Source organism: Chiloscyllium plagiosum, chromosome 5 (genome assembly GCF_004010195.1).
Source record: "Chiloscyllium plagiosum isolate BGI_BamShark_2017 chromosome 5, ASM401019v2, whole genome shotgun sequence".
Taxonomy (NCBI): Eukaryota; Metazoa; Chordata; class Chondrichthyes; order Orectolobiformes; family Hemiscylliidae; genus Chiloscyllium; species Chiloscyllium plagiosum.
The window spans coordinates 123172380-123189338 of NC_057714.1; the positions used below are offsets into that span (position 1 = coordinate 123172380).

General features: G+C 43.0%; 1 pseudogene; it reads right to left on the reverse strand.

Annotated features, from left to right (window-relative positions):
• Positions 1 to 16959, reverse strand: part of LOC122550358 — a 104502-nt pseudogene that overhangs the window by 61896 nt on the left and 25647 nt on the right.

Below are 16959 nucleotides of genomic sequence, written 5' to 3' on the forward strand. Positions count from 1 at the left end.
GGGGGAAGGTGAAATGAGGAAACTGTTGAAATCCACATTGGTGCCCTGGGGTTGAAGTGTTCCGAGGCGGAAGATGAGGCGTTCTTCCTCCAGGCGTCTGGTGGTGGCCCTGGGGTTGAAGTGTTCCGAGGCGGAAGATGAGGCGTTCTTCCTCCAGGCGTCTGGTGGTGAGGGAGCAGCGGTGAAGGAGGCCCAGGACCTCCAGTCCTCAGCAGAGTCGGAAGGGGAGTTGAAATGTTGGGTCACAGGGCGGTGTGGTTGATTGGTGCGGGTGTCCCGGAGATGTTCCCTAAATATTGAATTGAATCCAGGTAAACTTTCATAATCAGAATGTAGAAAGTGCAACAAGAGAAGGGCCTGTTCTGGACCTAACATTCAGAAATGAACCCTGGCAGGTGGAAGGTGTATCAGTAAGGGAACAGTGATTATAACTCAGTTAGATTTAATCTAGTTATGGAAAAGAATGAGGATAGGTGAGGAATAAACATTCTAAACTAAGGAAAAGCTAATTTGTGAATAAGACCATGTCTCAGCCTCCGGGGCTCCAGGGAAAACAGCCCCAGACTGTTCAGCCTCTCCCTATAGCTCAAATCCTCCAACCCTGGCAACATCCTTGTAAATCTTTTCTGAACCCTTTCAAGTTTCACAACATCTAATATCAGAAGAACATACAGAGTGTGGGAGGAAGTACTATATTGTCGTGGACAATGTTGGAACAACATAGGTAAGGCGAGGAAAGCGAACTTGTTGGGGATTATCAAGCACCAGGAACCAAATTAAGGAGCAGCTCCTTAAAGGTTATAATCTCCAGATTACTGCCAGAGCCATGTGCGAATTGGCTTAGGGATAAGAAAATTAGGGAATTAAACACTTAGCTAAAGGAGTGCTGTGGGAAAGAGGGGTTCTATTTCATGGGGCATTGGCATAAATGTTGGAACAGGAGAGATTTGCACCGATGGGATGGTCTCCACCTGAACAGATCTGGAACTAGTCTTCTAGTAAAAAGGATAAATAGGTGGTCACTAGCACTTTAAACAAATGATTCGGGAGGAAGGAAATGAGAAAACGACAAGAAGTAGGATGGTAAAGAGAAAGGTAAGCAGCAAGTTAGCATGTGTGCAGGAGGGTTTAACTACAGGGCAGACTGTGAAAGAAATTAAAAGGAAGGATAACTCAGGAGATACTGTTAATGGAGATGTTAGAATTCATAAAGAACGTACAAAAACTAGCATAAGGACACTTTACCTGAATGCTCATAACATTGGTAACAAAGTAGATGAGCTGACGGCACAAATCATTGTGAATGAATGTGACTTAGTAGCCATTATGGAGACATGGTTGCGGGATGGTAATGACTGGGAGTTAAATATCCAGGGGTATCAGACTATTCGGAAGGACAGACAGAAAGGTAAGGGAGGTGGTGTAGCTCTGATATTCAAGGACAACATCAGGGCGGTGCTGAGAGATGGTATAGGTTCTCTGCAGAATAAGGTTGAATTCATTTGAACAAAGAACGAAGAAAATTACAGCATAGGAACAGGCCCTTTACCATATAGCTCGTTCTTGAATTGGATCTTCCAAAATACATCAACTCGCATTTGCCTGGATTGAACTCCATCTGCCATTTCTCCACCCAACTCTCCAATCTATCTATATTATGGTGCATTCGCTGACAGTCCCATTCGCTATCTGCTACTCCACCAATCTTAGTGTTATCTGTAAATTTGCTAATCAGACCGCCTATACCTTCATCCGGATCATTTATGTATATCACAAACAACAGTGGTCCCAGCACGGATCCCTGTGGGACACCACTGGTGCATGTTTCTCTGAAAGTGGAGTCACAGGTGGACAGGGCAGTGAAGAAGGCTTTTAACACACTAGCCTTCATCAGTCAGGGCCTCAAGACTACCTTGATTTGACTTTCCCTGACCCTCCCCACTGCTGAGTGATTGGATTGTAATTTCCTGGTCTATCCCTTCCTCCCTTGTTTAATAATGGGATAGTGTTAGCAGTCCCCTACTCCAGTGGTAGCTCAAGTGTAGCCAAAGAGGATTGGAAATGATTGCCAGGACCCCAGATGTCTCCTTCCTTGCCTCTCTCAACAGCCTGGATACATCTCAAGACGGCCTGCAGATTTATCCACTTTTCAAGGTGATAAACCCAGTCATAAGAACATAAGAACGAGGAGCAGGGGCAGGCCATCCGGCCCTTCAAGCCTGCTGCGCCATTCAGTTAGATCATGGCTGATCTTGGTGTGGTCTCAGCACCATTTACCATATCCGTTAATTCCTTTATTATTCAAAAAGGTATCTATTAGCTTTCAGACCGCTGCTCCTTCACTGTTTAAGATGGTAAGGCAAAGCCAGGGAACTATAGACTGGTGAGCAAATTATTGGAGGGAATCCTGCATAACATGATTTACATGTATTTGGAAAGGCAAGGCCTGATTAGGGATGGTCAGCATGGCTTTGTGCATGGGAAATCTTGTCTCACGAATTTGATTGAGTTTTTTGAAAAAGTAATAAAGAGGATTGATGAGGGCAGAGCAGTAGATGTGATCTATATGGACTTCAGTGAGGCGTTCGACAAGGTTCCCCATGGGAGACTGGTTAGTAAGGTTAGATCTCAAGGAATACAGGGATAACTAGCCATTTGGATACAGAATTGGCTCAAAGGTGGTGGTGGAGGGTTGTATTTCAAACTGGAGACCTGTGACCAGTGGAGTGCCACAAGGATCGGTGCTGGGTCCACTACTTTTCATCATTTATATAAATGATTTGTGAACATAGAAAGTATAGTTAGTAAGTTTGCAGCTGACACCAAAATTGGAGGTGTAGTGGACAGTGAAGAAGGTTACCTCAGATTATAACAGGATCTTGATCAGAGGGGCCAATGGACTGAGGAGTGGCAGATGGAGTTTGATTTAGATAAATTTTATGTGCTGCATTTTGGAAAAGCGAATTAGAACAGGAGTTATGCATTTAATGGTAAGGTCCTGGGGAGTGTTGCTGAACAAAGAGACCTTGGAGTGCAGGTTCATAGCTCCATGAAAGTGGAGTCGCAGGTAGAGAGGATAGTGAAGAAGGCGTTTGGTATGCTTTCCTTTATTGGGTCAGAGTATTGAGTACAGGAGTTGGGAGGTCATTTGTGACTGTACAGGACATTGGTTAGGCCACTAGAACATAGAACATTCCAGCGCAGTACATGCCCTTCAGCCCTCAATGTTGCGCCGATCCGTGAAACCGATCTGAAGCCCATCTAACCTACACTATTCCATTATCATTCATATAATTATCCAATGACCATTTAAATGTCCTTAAAGTTGACAAATCTACTACCGTTGCAGGCAAAGCATTCCACAGCCTTACTACTCTCTGAGTAAAGAAACTACCTCTGACATCTGTCCTATATCTATCACCCTTCAATTTAAAACTATTACCCCTCATGCTAGCTATCACCATCTGAGGAAAAAGGCTCACCCTGTCCACCCTATCTAACCCTCTTATTATCTTGTATGCCTCTATTAAGTGTCCTCTTAACTTTCTTCTCTCGAATGAAAAGAGCCTCAAGTCCCTCAGCCTTTCCTCATAAAACCTTCCCTCTATACCAGATATTACGACACGGGGTAAACTCCTCTGCTAATTTAAACCCGACACTCAGAGAAGCTCACCTCGCGCCGAAATCTGTTGAATTTGTAGACGTCACTATTTAAAGTAAAAATTAACAAGACCATGGCAACACGACGCCTGGAGGAAAAGCGCCTAATCTTCCGCCTGGGAACCCTCCAACCACAAGGGATGAACTCAGATTTCTCCAGCTTCCTCATTTCCCCTCCCCCCACCTTGTCTCAGTCCCAACCCTCGGACTCAGCACCGCCTTCCTAACCTGCAATCTTCTTCCCGATTTTCCAGCAACACATTTTTCAGCCCTGATCTCCAGCATCTGCAGTCCTCACTTTCTCCCAATTTTATTCTTTACGTCAAACAGAGAATATTAAAATAACAGCTATTTACAATTCCTTTCTCTTAAATCTATCCTTTACCTCCCAGTCTACAATACTGGTCCGATTAAAAAAAACCCAATTAAGATTTACAGAAAAACCATGTTTCAACACCAGCCAGCTTTGTAGATTTTCCTCTGTATTTTCCTGGGTCGTCTCTTCTTCGCTCTTCTGCTGCACATCTTTCCCCTATGGGCAGGTACCTTTCAGAGAGCTGTTCGGCTAGCAGTCTGTACTTGTTGGTGTTCTTTGTGGTTCTCCCCAAACTGTTCAAAATGTCTGGTTTTATACCCCAAAACATCGATCATTTCATTGGCTTGATGTCATCCCAAACAGTAAAATTCAAATTCAATTGGATTTTGGTCTTGAGGGCATAGTTTAAACTGATTGGCTTAATTTGAATTTGTTTTTGTTCCATGGCAACGCAACTCCAGCTATTTGTTTCAACCAAATGTTATATTTTTAAACTGTTCAGTATTCTCTGTGTGTTCAGTCAGTCCTGCCCGCTTCCCCTCTCTTAAAAGTACAGTACACTCCTACGCCTTCATAACACCTCCCCCACTTCAGGAAAAATGAACCATCATTATGAAAAGATGGCTTCTTTTGTTTCTATTCCTTAATCATATTATCATGACAGGCATATAACTTCAATTATATGACAGACATATAAGTTCATATTAACTTCTTCCCACAAAAATATTACATTGAATAGATACCAGTCTCATCTATACTTTATCAGTTAAATCCATGATGATACATCTGCGATTCCATTCTTGCGACCCGCAACATGTATGTTTTTTTTAGATTAGATTCCTTACAGTGTGGAAACAGGTCCTTTGGCCCAACAAGTCCACACTGACCCGCTGAAGAGCAACCCATCCAGACCCATTCCCCTACATTTACTCCTAACTAATGCACCTAACACTACGGGCAATTTAGCATGGCCAATTCACCTGACCTGCACATTATTGGACTATGGGAGGAAACCGGAGCACCCGGAGGAAACCCACACAGACACGGGGAGAATGTGCAAACTCCACACAGACAGTTCCCAAGGTGGGAATTGAACCCGGGTCCCTGGCGCTGTGAGGCAGCAGTGCTAACCACTAAGCCACCATGCCGCCCGTGAATTTGTAAATTAAAAGTCTGTAACGTAAGACTCCAACGAAATAGTCTCATATTCTTATCTTTAAAGCACTCCAAGAATGAAAGCGGATTGCGAACCGTGTACACAACCGGTTCTGACACATTGTTCACATTAAAATGGTGTAAGGATGGGGCATCTAAGATGGTGGCGATCTAGGTGGATCGCATTGCAGAGCTCTGCACTGCTGCACAAGCGGGATGGACTTTTAATCCACTCAACCCAGACCATCATGATATCCTGGGACCCTGGAAAGGTCATGGAGTCCCAGGAAATTGTGAAAAATCAACTTACCTGTGTTTTTGCCATTCAGGGATTCTGAAGAAGAGAGGAGGAGCGTCCAAGGCTGGGCCTGTGCAGGATCCTCGGACTCGATTACCCACAAGGCCCTGGTGAATGAGCTCGCGAAATGTCACGAGATGTTGGGTGAGCAAATAGAGGAGAAGCTGGCCCAGTCTCTATCATGCTGCAGAAGCATGAACAACAACTGGGAGACCTGCAAAAAAGGACCGATGAGGTAGAACACTAAGTCACAGTAGTGGAAGTTGATACCAGTTCCTTCCAGGATAGGATCTAAGGCAGGTCCGTAATTTGCACGACCAAGTGGATGATCTTGAGGAAAGGGGCAGGAGAAAAAATATTCGGATCGTCAGTCTGCCGGAGGGTGAGCGGCTGGTGGAATTTATTGAGGACTGGTTGCCAAAATTCTTTATCTTGGAGGCTGGAATGAGAGGCTTGAAGATTGAGAGGGCTGACCAAGTCATGGCATGGAGGTCAAGTCTGGGTCAATGTCCACGTCCTTTCCTGGTGTGGTTTCATCATAATAGATATAAGGAGAGAATCGTGGAAGCTTCCAGAATCCATGGGAAGGATCCAAAGGCCCTAATTTATGACGGCTCTAAGATCATATTCTTCCAGGACATTTCAGCAGCAGCAATCCGGAAAAGAAACTCCTGTGATGGTGTCAAGAGAAGACTGAGGGAGCTTGGGATCCAATATTCTCTGAGGTGCTTCAAATCCCCTTAGATGGATCCATACACCTCTTTGACATGTCAGAGAAGGCAAGAGTCTTTGGGGACAAATTAACCTAATTTGAACAATTTAGCGTGTACAAACAGTAGTGTTGTTTGGGTATGTCTTTGTTTATTCTTTAAAAAAAACAGCCAAAGCCTGGTTGGCGCTTTCTTTTCCTTTTTTTTATTGGTAATAATCTGGTTTAAGTTATGATTGGCGGTGGTTGAGATGTGTACTCTCAGTTTCTAAGTTATACCAAAGGATGGGTGGGGTATTTACCCTCCTTTTAAAAAAATCATGTTTCTTTATTTACATTGCTATTCCATGGTTTATTCTCTTTCTTTTCTGCTTGTGTTTGCGGTGTGGCTCTTGCTGAGAGGAGGCAAAATGGTTGATGGCTGGATGCCTACTTACAGGCAGTTCATACCCGGTTCAGGGATTTAAATGCCCGGGCTGCAGTCTTGGTAACGGGATGGGAAATTGGGTTTTGGGATGGGTAAATGCCCCCTTTGGGCAGGGAATGAGTTCCCCTATTAAACGCCTTTGCCAATTTATGTGTTGGTTTGTTTTTTGGTTTTTGTTGTATATAGTCTTTGATAGCTTTGTAGGTTTGTTAATTGTAGTGGTTTTAATTTATGTAGTGTTTATGTTTGATGGATTTTGTGACACTAAGGCTTAGCGATTTGTAATTCAAGTTCCTCCTCTCTGGAATTTAAATGTTACTGCAGAAGGTTATGGCTAATGACTTGATTAAATAGTGTACCTGGAATATCAAGGGAAGTCACTCACCAATTAAGAGGAAGAAGGTACTTATGAGTCTTAGAAAGGAAAAAGTGGATATTGCTTTCTACAGGAGACACAGGTGAATGATAGGGAGCATTTGAAACTACAGCAGAATGGCTTTGATCGGGTTTACTTTTCGTCTTTTAATCCCAGAAGTAGAGGAGTGGTTATATTCATTAGGAGGAATTTCCCATTTAAGTTACGAGAGTGTGTTAAAGACACACATGGGAGGTTTGTAATTCTCAAAGCCCTGATAAATAGGGAAGAATATGATGTTTTAAATATTTATTACCCTCCAGCCCATCCCCTCAAATGTTTGGTACATGCTTTCTCTAAACTGATCAGTCTCGAGTCCCGGCATAACATTTGGGGGAGATTTTAACTGTCTCATGGATCCCACAGTAGACAGGTTGCCCAAAGGCCCTCCTGCTGCCCTCTGTATCATTTAGTGGATCTGTGTGTGGAGTTAGCGTTGGTGGATGTCTGGAGGCATCTCCATCCTACAGGCAGGGATTTTATGTTTTTTTCCAATCTGCACAGGTGTCACACTAGGATTGATTTATTTTTTTCTGACCCCCATGGCAACCCTAGACTTGGTGGCATATTGTACAATTGGTAATATTATCATCTCTGATCATGCTGCAGTGTACCTGTTGGTTAAGATTAAGAGTTCAATGCACTGGCGAATGGATGCCTTTATCCTCAAGGATAATAGGTTTGTGGAGTATTTCTCTAGGGAGTTTCAGGCATTCCTAGACATTAACTCAGGCTCAGTTAGTAGCCTATCCATCCTTTGGGAAACTGCCAAAGCCTATGCCAGCTGGTTAATTATTCCTTACTCTGGCAGTAAGAGTGGCAGAAGGGTGAGCAGCAACGTCTCCTCGAAGCACGGTTGAAGGCAGCAGAGAAGGCTTACTTTGACATAACCTCGTTGGTCAAGCCACAGAGGATTACAGTGCTGCGGTCTGCATTGAATTCTGTGCTCACACAGACAGCAAAGAAGGAGCTTACTTTTGCAAAGCAAAGGTTATGTGAGCATGGTGACAGACCAGGCAAATACTTAGCATATCTTGCCAGGAATAGGAGTGCTCAAGCCATTACGGTAATTACGGAAGGGTCTGGGAACCTAATGTATGATTCCAAAAAGATTAATGTGGCATTCCTGAGATTTTACTCTGAATTATACCAATCTGAGGGTTGGGCCAAAATGGAGTCCTTTTTCAAGGATCTGGAACTCCTGGACGTGACCCCCAAGCACGAGTCTTTTGTCAACGTCCCCTTATCAAAGCAAGAGATGCAGGAGGCTGTGAAGCAGCTGCAGAGTGGAAAGGCACCCAGTCTTGACAGACTTCCCAATGAATTCTATAAGGAATTTACAAACATAATATCAGGCTCGATGCTCAATATGTGTAATGATTCATACAGTCATGATCGTCTCCCGCCATTTCTGAGAGAGGCCAATATTTCACTTATCCTTAAAAAAGGGAAGGTCCCAGAGGACTGTGCTTCATACAGGCCCATTTCAATCTTAAATATGGACTTCAAAATCCTCTCTAAGACTCTTGCGTTAAGGCTGGAAACTATGTTACCTTCTATTGTTAAAGAGGACCAGACGGGCATCATAAAGGGCTGCAGATCCTCCAATAATGTTAGGAGGCTGCTTAATGTAATTCAAGGGTATCAACAACAGTCAATACAGGGATTGGTGATTTCTCTGATCAGTATTTCTCAACCTTTCCGTATTCAATGCCCCCTTCTTATCCTTGAAATCATGCAACGCCCCCAAATCACCAAAGTCTGCTTTTGCACATATAACTGCAATACACTGCAGTGCTGAAAATGGAAAGCTTTTGTGAAATATGTTTTATATACAACAAAAAATAAAAGTTATCATTTATTACTATTCTTACTGTCCACCTCACTCTGTATAAACTTTAGTCTGTGATAGCAAGATAGTCAATGCGATCCTTGTGGTTCATGTTGTCTTGCTAAATCATATACATCTGGTTCAATCAAAGCAATCTCAGGTCCCCACTCTGAACAACATCCATGCGATTGTGGGTCTGATCTTGTATTCTGGCGATTGCACTGAATCCTTTCCCAACCAAATAAGGGGTAGGAAATGGTAGTGCAAACCGCTTTGCCTCTTCGCTTAACAGCGGGAAACGACATCAGGTGGCATCTTGAATCCCATAAAGGGGCTTGTTTGCGAAAACCGAATTTTCATTGCAGTGTCATTTTGGAGCTCTATTGTTTTTTTTCCTGAAGGCGAATGTCCATTTCTTCTGCACATGAGATAAAGGGGTCAGTCAGCCATGTAGGGATCTCCATCTCAGTAAGATCAGCAAATCATGTTTTCATATCATCCTGCAGTGTATGAATGTGAGCTGAGTAGATTAGTAACTGATCATCAGTAACATCTTCCGCGATATTGTTTAAACTCGGGAACTGGTAAAACTCACGACGACTGACATTCCGATGAAAGAGATCAAGTTTCGCAGTAAAAGATGTTACAGCATTCCTTGCTTTTATGAAACTCACGTTATCTCCTTGTATCTGCATGATCAGCGAATTGCACTTATCGAATATATCCGCGGGATATGCACAGTCATGTTTTACGGTTTCGGCTTTCATACAAAGGTTTTCATTATTTCTGTGAAGGAATTCGATGATAGAATCAAACAGTTCATGGAAACGATTGAGGCATTTTCCTTTCGAGAGCCATCTCACTTCTGTGTGTAGCAGTAATTGCAGAGATTCATCTTCATTATCTTTACAGAGTTGGTGGAGAAGTCGTTCATTCAGAGCATGTCTCTTTATATAATTTACCACATCTATCACCACTTGTAGAGAATGGTTGCGGGCTTCACTGAGTTTCTTTGCAGCCAGGTGCTGCTGGTGGATAATGCAGTGTACTGTGAAAACATGTGGCATTTCTCTCTTTAATAATGCGACAAATCCCCGATGTTGGCCAGCCATAGCGCGCACGCCATCCGTAGCACAAGCAACAATGTTTTTGAGGGGAACAGACTTTTGATCAAAATAATCCTTGATACAGTCGAAGCTAGTCTTACCTTTGGTATCTGTTGGTAGATCCAGAGCAAAAAGTAGTTCTTCTCGTATTTCACTTTTGTCGATGAAATGTATGTACCCCAAATGTAAAGCTTGATTTCCGCATATAGTACTTACATCAATTAGTAAGGTGATTTCTTTCGATATCAAAAGGGAACATAATTTATCCTCAACATTTGAGGCCATTTCATCAATGCGCCTTCTCACGGAATCGTTGCTAAGAGGAATACGCTTGATAGTCATTGATGGTTCCTGATGTAGCACGGTTGATAATACTTCGGCAATAGCTGGAAGCACCAACAATTCACCCACTGCAATCAGCTTCGCTATGTTGTATGATGCCACAAGGCCATCTTTGAAAAAGCAGTGGCAATCGTTGGTCGCTGATTGAATTTATTCTTTAGTGTTTGAAAATATGCCAAATCTTTGTCCTTTTTGTCACTGTGTTTCTTTTCAAAAGTTTAATAAGATGGGAAGGCTTCATGGCCTCGTTGGAAAAACTTTGTTCACAGAGCAAGCACAGTGGTAACTGCTTATTAGATGGAGATTGAATAAAGCCATATCGCAAATAGTCCATGCTATACTGCCTGCACTTTTTCTTACTCAATGAGGCCATTTTTACACTGTTGCTCAAACACCCTGATGGAATCATGGGTTTTACCTTATCACGATAATTTTAAGATGCTCAGACAAGTGGCAACATTTGATTGGCTAATTAGCTGTAATGTGCATTCATTCTGCCACCCGGTAGAACAGTTGAAAAGCTGCATTTCGTCTTCCTAGAAGCGACAAGAGTTAGGTGATATTGATCTCAGCAGTAGAATCAGTGCCAACTGCGAACGAGTTCAAATGGTTTGCCATTTACAGAGAAGACTATCAATAAGGGTGCAGCAACCAATCAAAGTGCACGCCTCAATGTGTGTAGGGAAAATAACAGACTTGCGTTATGTGACTATCCATCTGCACACAGCAATGTCCTTCAAGGACACGGCAGTCTTCCAAGTGATTGGTAAGCTCTCTACAAAGTTGTTCAGTGCTCCCTTGCTGCCCCCTTTGATTTCAACACCCACTGAAGGAAGGCAAATGCCCCTCAGGGGGTGCTTCTGCCCCCCGTTGAGAAACACTGCTCGAGACGCAGAGAAGGCATTTGATTGAGTTCAGTGACCATACCTCTTCTATACTTTGAAGCGGTTTGGTTTGTGCGAAATCTTTATAAGATGGGTAAAGGTTCTCTACAGTGACCCTCTCACTGCGGTCATCACCAATGGGGTGCGATCCATCAATTTTAACATTTTTAGGGGCAGCCGGTAGGGCTGACCCCCTTCACCATTGCTTTTTACATTGGTGATCAAACCATTGGTGGAGGCTATTCGTAGGGATCAGCTCCAAAAGTGGGGTCAAAATTGCATAAGATTCTGATGTAAGTGAACAATGTCCTTTTTTTGTCAAATCCAGCAGTTTCGGTGCCTCGCCTGCTACAATGCACCTTTTCGGGTACAAGATTAATCTTACAAAATCAGAGGCTAGGCCCATGGGTGGTCTTACGAAGGTGCGAGGTCTTGAGGGCAAAAACGATTCCCACTTAAGTGGTCACAGCGGGGTTTTGTGTATTTGGGCATATTCATTACTCCAGTTCTGGATCGGCTATTCAAAGCCAATTGTGTTCACTTATTTGACAAAATTAAACAAGACCTTCAAAGATGGGAGGTGCTTCCAGTCTCGTGGTTGGGTCAGATAGTCCGTATTAAGATGAATATTCTCCCTCGTTTGCTATACCCTATATGGATGCTTCCACTGATTTTTGATAAGCATACATTCAGGAGACTGAATGGCTGGGTCAACTCTTTTATTTGGCATTGTAAGCGACCCTTTATTAGAACATAGAACAGACCCTTCGGCCCACGATGTTGTGCCAAGATTTAATCCTAATGCAAGATATACTAACTTAACCTACGCATCCCTCAACTCACTGCTATCCATGTGCATGTCCAGCAGTTGCTTAAATGTCCCCAATGACTCTGTTTCTACCATCACAGCTGGCAATGCATTCCATGCATTCACAACTCTCTGCGTAAAGAACCTACCTCTGATGTCTCCTTTATACCTTCCTCCTAATATCTTCAAGCTATGACTTCTCGTATCAGTCCATCCTGCCCTGGGGAAAAGTCTCTGGCTATTGACTCTATCCATGCCTCTCATTGCCTTGTACACCTCGATCAGGTCTCCTCTCTTCCTCCTTCTCTCCAGAGAGAAAAGTCCGAGCTTATTCAACCTTTCTTCATAAGGCAAGTCCTCCAGTCCAGGCAGCGTCCTGGTAAACCTTCTTTGCACCCTCTCCAAAGCCTCCATATCTTTCCTATAGTAGGGCAACCAGAACTGGACACAATATTCCAAGTATGGTCTCACCAGGGATTTGTAGAGCTGCAGCAAAATCTCGTAGCTCTTAAACTTGATCCCCCTGTTAGTAAAACCCGAAACACCATATGCTTTCTTAACAACCCTATCCACTTGGGTGGCAACTTTGAGGGATCTATGTACTTGCACACCCAGATCCATCTGTTCCTCCACACTGCCAAGAATCCTGTCTTTAATCCTACATTCAGATCTCTCTGTATCCCATACTTCCTGACTTTATGAATGAGCCTACCATGGGGAACCCTATCAAATGCCTTGCTGAAGTCCATATACACCACATCCACTGCTCGACCTGTCTTGACACCTCCTCAAAGAACTCAATAAGATTTGTGAGGCATGACCTGCCTGTCACAAAACCATGCTGACTGCCTTTAATCACGCTGTGCTTTGCCAAATAGTTATAAATCCTATCCCTCAGAATTCTTTCCACAACTTTGCTGACCACAGACGTAAGACTGACTGGTCTGTAATTGCCTGGGATTTTCCTATTCCCCTTCTTGAAAAGAGGAACAACATTCGCCTCCTTCCAATCCTCCGATATGACTCCCATAGAAAGTGAGGAGGCAAATATCCTCGCCAACAATTTAGCAACCTCCTTTCTCGCTTCCCGGAGCAGCCTGAGATAAATCTGGTCTGGCCCTGGGGACTTATCAATCTTAATGTTTTCCAAAATTTCCCGCACATCATCTTCATCAATCTTGGTCTGGTCAAACCTGTATCCCAGCTCCTCAAAGTTCTCATTCACAACAAGGTCCCTTTCCTTAGTGAGAACTGAAGCAAAAAACTCATTTATGGCTTTCCCTATCTGCTCAGACTCCACGCACAAGTTCCCTACGCTATCTGCTCAGACTCCACGCACAAGTTCCCTACGCTATCCTTGACCGGCCATAACTGGTCCCTGATCATTCTCTTATTCCTCACGTATGAGTAAAATGCCTTTGGGTTCTCCCTAGTCCGTCTTGCCAAGTCGTTTTCATGCCCCCTCTTGGCTCTCCTCAGTCCATTTCTGAGCTCCTTCCTAATAAGCCTGTAATCCTCTAACGTTGTGTAGACCCTGCTTCCTCCACCTTACGTAAGCTGCCTTCTACCTGTTGATGAGAAGTTCCTCTGTTCTCGTCATCCAAGGTTCCTTAACCTTACCCCTTTTTGCCTTTCTCAGAGGAACAAATTTGTGCATCACTTGCAACAACTGCTCCTTAAATAGTCTCCTCATGTCTGCGGTGCCCTTTCTATGGAACATTTGCTCCCAGGCTGTACTTCCAACTCCTGTCTGATAGCGTCATAATTTCCTTTTCCTCAATTAAATATCTTGCCTCAGTAACTCTGCCTTTCACTCTCCAAGGCTATGGTAAATGTGAGGCAGTTGTGATCACTTTCACCAGTGCTTTCCCACCATGAGATCTGACACCTGTCCTGGCTTGTTGCTGAGCACCAAATCCAAAATGGCCTCTCCCCTCGTCGGCCTGTCTACATACTGAGTAAGGAAACCCTCCTGAACACACCTGACAAAAACGGCTCCATCCAAACCATCTGCACTTAGGAGGTTCCAGTTGATATTGGGAAAGTTGAAATCACCCATAACAACAACACTACTACTTTTGCATTTTTCCAGAATCTTCCAGCCTATGCGATCTTCAACCTACTGCTATTAGGTGGTCTGTAGAAAATCCCAAGTGTGGTTGACAGAAAGTGTACGCTTAGCATGGGTAATTTATTTGAGGGAGACACAATGATGTCCTTTAATCAGTTAGCACGGAAACATGAGCTATCTAACAGGAACCTCTCATTTTTTCAAGTTAGGGATTTTATTCAAAAAAGACTACACTTTGACTGATCCATACAAATCTGACATAGCTCAGTGCTAAGCGTACACTTTCTGTCAGCATTTTATATCATTAATTGGGGGGTGCCCCCTCAGATGAGTTTGATTGACTCTGCAGGGTGTGGGAGAGAGAGCTAGGTGTTGAAGTCTCCTCAGAGGAGGGGGAAGATATTTGGGAAAACAGAAGAAAGCTATCAATTTGCAATAGGACCCATGCTTTATACTTGAAGATTCTCCACAGCGTCCACTTGTCTCTGGACCATTTGTCAAAATTTAAACCAGGGGTATCTTCAGCATATCCCAAGTGCAAGGTTGGTACGGGCACTCTTATCCATTGTCTCTGGTCTTGTGATAGGCTCCAAACATACTGGAGTGCTGTGGCGGGTGCAATGGAGAGGATTTTGGGTGTAAGGGTGGAGAAGGACCCGATTTCTCATCTTCTGGGCCTGCCCAGTGTGTTCCCTGCAGATACGCATAAGAAAAAACTTTTCAACATCCTCACTTTCTGCGCATGAAAGAACATTTTGCTAGGTTGGGTATTTGAAACCCTCCCCCCGGCTCTGTCGAGTTGGTGGAAGATTGTAATGGAGCATATCCCCTTGGATTTTCTCACAAGTATGGTACACCACAAAACTGAGAATTTTTAATAAGACATGACAACCATTTTTGGAATACGTGGACACAGATTGGTCTGCCACACTAATAAAGGCTTTCATATAGCCATAACAATTGTGCTTTACGAGTCCGTATCCAAGGAGGAGAACTGCAAACGTATGACTGTATTGTTTGGCTGAGTTGAGTAACGACTATTTATTAGTTTGTTATTGTCTATTATTTATTTAGTTGAGTAGTTAGTTGAGTTTTTTTTAAATATATAGTTTTCTACATATATTTATAATTTGTACATGAAGGCGGGTTGAGTTCTTTCTTTGCATTGTTTTGAATTGTATTGTCTTGTATTTGTTGCAATATTTTTAAAAAATCTATTTTTCAATAAAAATATATTTTAAAAAAATGTTGTAAGGCCAGTACCAAACTCAATAGTTCTTTTTCGGTCATGGAGTATTTCCTCTGGAAGATGTTGAGTCTCTTCGAAAAGTAACCAACTGGCAGTTCAATCCCTTCCTCATCTTCCTGTTGGAGTACAGCTCCAACTCCGATGTCACTACCATTGATGGCAATTTTGAAGGATCTTGAAGTTTAGTGTAGCTAAAACTGGTGCGGTGGTTAATATTACTTTTAAATGGTTGAATGCCTCCTGGCATTGTTCTGTGTATTGTCTTGTATTTGTTGCAATATTTTTTAAAAATCTATTTTTCAATAAAAATATATTTTAAAAAAATGTTGTAAGGCCAGTACCAAACTCAATAGTTCTTTTTCGGTCGTGGAGTATTTCCTCTGGAAGATGTTGAGTCTCTTCGAAAAGTAACCAACTGGCAGTTCAATCCCTTCCTCATCTTCCTGTTGGAGTACAGCTCCAACTCCGATGTCACTACCATTGATGGCAATTTTGAAGGATCTTGAAGTTTAGTGTAGCTAAAACTGGTGCGGTGGTTAATATTACTTTTAAATGGTTGAATGCCTCCTGGCATTGTTCTGTCCACCGAAACTTTGTGTTCTTCTTCAGCAAATCTGTTAACGGTGCCACTACACTGCTGAAGTTCGGAACAAACTTCCGATGGAATCCACTGAGTCCTAAACATCTTTCTTCAAGGTTGGTCGTGGAAATTTCTCGATAGCCTTCATCTTTGCGTTCCAAGGGGTCAACCTTCCATGACTGAATAATGCCCCAAGAACATCACCTCTGCTTCTGTGAATTCTGTTTTATTTAAATTTATCACCAGTTTTGCTTCTCGTAGTCATTCAAAGAGCTCTGCCAAATGTACCATGTGATCTTTCCAGGGCTTACTAAAGATCACTACACTGTTCAAATAGACTGCACAGTTTGTTAATCCAGCCACAACTCTGTTCATGAGTCTTTGGAATGTGGCGGGTGCATTCTTCATTCCAAAAGGCATCACTTTGAATTGATATAGCCCATTCGGGGTTACAAATGCAGAAATTTCTTTCACCCGTTCTGAAAAAGGTACCTGCCAATAACCACGCAAGAAGTCCAGCTTAGTGATGTAACTGGCTTGTCCAACTTTCTCCAAACTCAGTATTGGATATGAGTTCAATTTTGTAACGGAGTTGACCTTCTGATAATCCATGCAAAATCATTGAATCCCATCCGGTTTGGGAACTAAGATAATTGGTGAACTCCATTTGTTCTGAAATGGAATGGAATTTATTGTTACATGTACTGAGGCACAATGAAAAGCTTTGTCCAAAATGGTTGGACTATAAAAGCACTGTTGTGCTACTGAGACTTTATAAAGCCCTGGTTAGGCCCCATTTGGAATACTGTGTCCAGTTTTGGTCCCCACACCTCAGGAAGGACATACTGGCACTGGAGCGTGTCCAGCGGAGATTCACACGGATGATCCCTGGAATGGTAGGTCTAACATACGAGGAACGGCTCAAGATCCTGGGATTGTATTCATTGGAGTTTAGAAGATTAAGGGGAGATCTAATAGAAACTTACAAGATAATACATGGCTTGGAAAGGGTGGACGCTAGGAAATTGTTTCTGTTAGGTGAGGAGACTAGGACCCGTGGACACAGCCTTAGAATTAGAGGGGGTAAATTCAGAACAGAAATGCGGAG